Below are 6,239 nucleotides of genomic sequence, written 5' to 3'. Positions count from 1 at the left end.
CAACTAGTCGATCATGGATGAGAAGGCAATATGCCTTTGTATTTATCTCACTCGCAACAGTTAGCTCAGTGGAAATTTTTATATCAGTCGCTCCTGATTTGACACTCTCGTTCTGGTATGAGAGATCAACAACCACAATAGGAGCCTTCGACATGAATTCCATCGGAGATAAAAGAGCTCGGGGTTCTCGATTGTAATAGCTCTCTTGAAATGTTGTATACATGTCATACAAGACAGCAAACCGATTCTCATTATATTTAACATTCAAATCCTCATAGGGATATACTTCAGAATTAAGATATACCTTTGCATTTCTCAAATTGTTTGTAATTAGTTCTCCATTCAATGTAAATGCAATAACAGCAAAACGTGGACGTTCTCTGTTTGCAGACATCTTGACATTCCATATATGATGTGTTCCCTGAACCAATGTCGGATTTATATAACAATCCCAACTCCGGAATGCGAGTGGGAGGCTAGCTCCACTCTTTACTATATTAAACATTTTAATTTTAGCACTGTCACTTGGAACGATGTGGGGGATCTTCCAACTTATACTATTTATAGCAATGTTATGGATTTTTCCATCAACATTTTTCACAAACATATCATCAGGGTTTTTCGTAAGTAACAGAACGAGCTCATGTTTACAGTTTAAGACGACTTTCTTATAGTCTTCAGCGAACCCCATCAACATTTTTAAAGGTACAGAAAAACTGAAATGTCCTCCAGAAGGGATATTGTCCCCGCCACTCCACCCCGCATTGCGATAAGCCGCTCCTTCCTGTTGGCCGACTGAGAGAAAGTTCTTAATAGTCGTTGTTATTCCAGTAAAACGCGTCCTATCCAATTCACAGCCATTCAACTCATATCTTATTTCATCCAGAAAATAGGCCATGCAATTATTTTTGAGCAAACCGCTAACGCCATTTGTACTAGTCGTTCCTGTATTTGAGTCAATAATTTTGCTAAGCGTTCCTTCAAAATGGAGAAAACTTTCACATGGAAGGACATACAAATCTTGGTTTTGCAAACTGATCCGTACTTCATCATTTGCTTTGAAGTTCTGCTGATATGGATAATATGAATGAAACTCTTTTTTAATAATAGATTCATCGTTAGCAGGCTTTTCCTGGACATAAAAGATCTCATTCATTTGAATATTAGTTGATAAACTTTATTTAATATTAAATCCCAACGATTTCAAAATCAATTTATTTTTTAATGTGAGGGCCGGGCGTTGATGTGAAGATGATGGTGCTTTCACTTCAGCTTTAGATTTGATAATGTTATCAAAAGATCGATGAGTACCCCTTTTATTGTAAATAATCATTCTGTCGGTCGTAAGTGGAGACGGATTGATACAGTTTCTAAATCAAATCTAAATCAAATTTCGTGGTGTTATGTTCATTTTATATCCAGGGGGGACATTGATTCCAAATTCATGAAGCACATGATTTGGTTTATTCCCTACATATGACCCGCTTATAATGTTGCATTCCAATCTAACAGAATTTATTTTTAAAATATTGACGGGATTATCCGAGATGTAAACTTCTTTCTCATGTGGTCTTAATTTTCGTTTATTAAATCCGAATAAACGACCAATTGATCGTTCATGATTAAAATATACGGTCTCATTTTTAGTAATAACTTGAACTTGTAAAGTGTTGATATTACACTCTATTTTTATACTGTCTTGAAGCTCATACTCCTTGAGCTTATTAATAATATATTTTGAAATATCATCAAACTCATATGAGCCAATTGGTATTTCAATGACTTTGTTCCCAATATGAAATAAGTTGTTCCCCTTATCAACATTCGGTATAGAATTGAATGTATAAAAATCAATTAGAGCACATTCATAATTACGTTTTAGCTCAATTTGTGGGAAAAAATTCTCGCTAAGTACAGATGTATTCCCATTTAGAGCTATTGTCAATGATGTAGTCATTATGATGCTTGAGTCTGAACTGACTTTATTCACAATAATATTATTATATTTATATTATCATTATTATTTATTCAAGTATAATAAATTGATCGAATCCTTTTCTATATCGTCCAGCTTTCATATCATCGTCTTTAGAGATTACAAGAAATCCAAATTTATCGTCCCAACACTTTCGTGAAATTTCCATGAATGTTTCAAAATTCATATCAAAATGAACATGATCTCGATATATGTGACGAAGGTTCATATCGTCCTGCTTAAACATTATAATAAAATTTGCATTATCTCGTATTAAATGTTTTGGAATATGTGTATACGTTTGACATAAATAGAATGAATCAATATTTCTATGTCGCCCCATACAAAAATAATTGCGAATAGCAGTTTGCTTTTCACACGCTACGTCATCAAACACCAAGATGGAATTGTTTTTAGCTTCCTCTGGTGGCAAAACGCTGTCATTCGCTGAAAATGTATAATATCCCATTCCTCGTATTGGTTTTACAAGTTTTTCCAAATACTCATATTTCGGTTGATATAAACTCTTTGAATACACGTATATATTTTCGAATTTCAGGCCGTTTGGGTCCTCGATTAAGGCAATCATCACATTAGTTTTTCCGCTATTGGACGGACCTACCACCAAAGCTCTGATCGTGTTTGGGAGCAGTGAACTGTGACGCCGATGTTTACTCTCCCCATCACCACCACTTTCAATGTTTTTTACTATGATTTTTTTATTTTGTCTTAATAAACGCATGTTTTAGAGATATGTACTTCATTCAAAGACAACCAGTCGTTAATTGAGGTTGATATAAAATGGGTAAACATTTTTATAATATTACCAGTCATAAATCAAATGTCAAACAGGGTACAGGTCTCATAAATAATTTAATAAACACTCTTCCCTTTGAGGCTCATATACCTGGGTATAATTACTGTGGACCTGGTACGAAGCTAGAGAAACGATTAGCTCGCGGTGATCGGGGGATCAACGGCTTAGACGAAGCTTGTAGGGAACACGATATAGCATATTCAAATACAAAGGATTTGGGGGAACGTCATAAAGCAGACTCGATTTTAATTGATAGGGCTTGGGATCGAGTAAAAGCAGCGGATAGCAGCATTAGTGAGAGGGCTGCATCATATTTTGTTACAAACATGATGAAGCTAAAAAAGAAATTTGGTATGGGAGCAAAGCAACAGAAAAAGAAAGTGGTGAAAAAATCTCTTGCATCAATCATCAAAAAGGCAACCACCGAATTGCGAAAGCATAAGCCACTTGACATATTGAATGCTGTTAAAGTGGCACGCAGTGCAGTATCGAAATCAATGGGATGTAAGAAAAATGTTGTAATTCCACGGGTAATAGCAGTTCCAAAAGTTGGTGGTTTTTTACCATTGGTACCTATTTTAACAGCCCTTAGCGCTGTGGGTAGTTTAGCGTCAGGTAGCGCTGCAATTGTAAAATCAATTAACAATGCAAAGATGGCAAAGGCACAACTTGAGGAAAACCAGAGACATAACAGAAAAATGGAATCTGTATCGTTGGGTAAAGGCTTGTACCTACAACCATACAAGAAAGGCTATGGCATATCATTTTCAAAAATTAATAATAAACAAAAATGTAATCAAAAAAACTATTAAATGAGCTACCCAAGAGAGCACTTTCCAATTTTGATATATTGAAGTTTGCCTTTAAAAATATTCCACATTTTCGGGGGGTTTATATGAGAGATGAGATACCCAAAGTACCACATTATTCCGAGTGTGGAATAATAAATTTAGCAGACTCATCATCAGAAGGAACGCATTGGGTGGCGTATTATAAGAAAGGATCAGACTCGTACTACTTTGACAGTTTTGGTAACTTGCAGCCGCCTTTAGAAATAATTAGATATTTAGGGGAAAAAATAAGATATAATTATCAGCGTTTCCAAAAATTTGGTACTTTTAACTGTGGGCATTTATGCCTTAAATTTTTGCTAGACTGTAATTCTTCCCATACCCTTCGTAACCACTTCACATGAAGTGGACACTTTGACCTTTTACAAAGCTAGACGTTCTATCCCTTGAGACCGAATACCATAGTACAAGTGGATAGCAGTGGGAGGAGAAATATGCTCCTTGGCGGGTATAAATTCAGGGACCTCGTCTAGGAAAAATATCATTCAGCGACCAGCAAGCGAGCAGCCACCAGCATCAGCAGCAACAACAGCAGCAGCAACAGCAGCATCATGAACCGTTTCACCACCACCACCACCAGCTCTACCAGCTCCACCAGCTCTACCAGCTCCGCCAGCTCCACCGACTCCAACACCGCATCCAGCTCCACCAGCTCTACCAGCTCCACCAGCTCCAACTCAACCGCCTCCAACCTCCCCACTGGGGTCACGCAGGAGGACATCGATGCCCTTTTGAGGGATATTGAGGAAGACCCTCAGATGCAGGCCTTCAACGCCTGCAGAGTGAAAAGGAAGTTTACCTTTCACAAGCTGCCGATGAATATACCGTTTCATATTTATTCGGCCAGGCGGGTGACGGGAAGGTACGGCACCAATATTATGGTCGAGCTGGATACCAGAAATGTATTCCTCCCGGAGAGGTTCTCACACCTTAGTGATGAGGTAATCCAAAACATTTCTTCAGGGTCGTATTCTCTCCAAAAGCTGAATGATGGGAACGTTATAATAGATTTAAGTACAAATTTCAATAATTAAATAAAAAAAAAATTTTATATATATATAAAAAATATTACAAATTTTTTATTGGGAAAAGGGACTTGGGAAAATTCTTTTTCAGCTTTTATATTTCAGATTAAAAATGAAAAAAAAAAAAAAATAATAAATAAAAAAAAAAATTTTATATATATAAAAAATATTACAAATTTTTAATTGGGAAAAGGGACTTGGGGAATTTATTTTTTTTTTCAGCCTTTATATTTCAGTTAAAAAATGAAAACAGACCTGATAAACAGATCAGGTCTGATTATCAGGTCGGTTTATCAGACCTGATACGGTTTATCAGACCTGGTAAACAGATCAGGTCTGATTATCAGGTCGGTTTATCAGACCTGATACGGTTTATCAGACCTGGTAAACAGATCAGGTCTGATTATCAGGTCGGTTTATCAGACCTGATACGGTTTATCAGACCTGGTAAACAGATCAGGTCTAATTATCAGGTCGTTTATCAGATTAGGTATATATGATCATGATTTATTAATTATTTCTCAGTGCATACCGGACTCCGCGACATATATGACCAGTATTGTTCTTTCGATTGAAACATTCTAAAATTTCATCACAATGAACCAAAATATTTTATCACAATTGAATAAAACTCGAAATGCTTTAAAAAAAAAATTTTTTGAGCTAAAACAATTTAAAAGTCAGAATACTATGGGTTTAGAAGAAACATTTAAGCCGATAACTGAACCGCTAAATGAACTTGTTAATCATACCAAAAAAATTGAGTACAATAAACACAAAGAGAACCAATATGATAAAACTAAGATGGAGATTGAAAATAAAACTCCGCATATGAAAAAGAGGAAACTTACATTTTATACTGCGCCTAACAAAAATTCAAATGCTGAAGAAGATGAATACAATCTATCGGATTGGAGGTTGAAAAGTGCTGAAGAAGATGATTATGAGAATACTCGCAATGATAATAGAGATGATGATGATGATGATCGATTTTACTCCCAACCCGCAATAGACGATGATTTTTCATTCACACCACCCGATCACCACTTAAATAAATCACCTGCAATATCAAGCCAAACGTCTCTCCACGCACCAAGTGTATTATCAAGGCAATCCTCCCTCAATTCATCTCCATTGATAGCAACTCAACCTCTGTTTGAAGAGAGCCCGAAAAATTTTAATGTTAGTGAACTGGCACGAGAACGAATTTTGGATAAGACATATGGACCATACAAAAATGAAGCTGGGCAATTAATGTTGGGAAATAACAAAATAAATGTAACCAACAATATAATTGAATTTGATGATGGTCAAAACTGGCGACTCACAAGCGGATTATATTCTTTAATATGTCACCACCTCCCAAATAATTATAATGCAGATGACCTGGAAATATATCGAGAAATATTAATAAAAACAAATGTGTATCGAAGAAATTTTCAACCAAATGGACAAGTGAAAGGAACGAGAGCATTGAAATATTCGAAAATTATTAAACCACTTTTAGCTAAGGTACCCGTCGCCGAATCTACACCCAAAGGGAAAAAAGAAATAATAAGTGGGTCTGGTTT

The 6,239-nt window shown here is 35.9% G+C and overlaps 1 long non-coding RNA gene across 1 annotated transcript; it reads left to right on the top strand.

The window, feature by feature from the left end:
* The first annotated feature begins 498 nt into the window (after positions 1-498).
* On the top strand, positions 499-1,233 carry LOC138929535 (uncharacterized). The gene is made up of 3 exons (XR_011445801.1): positions 499-623; positions 675-830; positions 887-1,233. It is a non-coding gene; the product is annotated as an uncharacterized lncRNA (long non-coding RNA).
* Positions 1,234-6,239: the final 5,006 nt, after the last annotated feature.

This window comes from Drosophila kikkawai, unplaced genomic scaffold (assembly GCF_030179895.1).
Source record: "Drosophila kikkawai strain 14028-0561.14 unplaced genomic scaffold, DkikHiC1v2 scaffold_293, whole genome shotgun sequence".
NCBI classification, from domain to species: domain Eukaryota; kingdom Metazoa; phylum Arthropoda; class Insecta; order Diptera; family Drosophilidae; genus Drosophila; species Drosophila kikkawai.
Note: the sequence above shows the minus strand (reverse complement) of the source record. Positions and strands in the feature narration are given on the sequence as shown.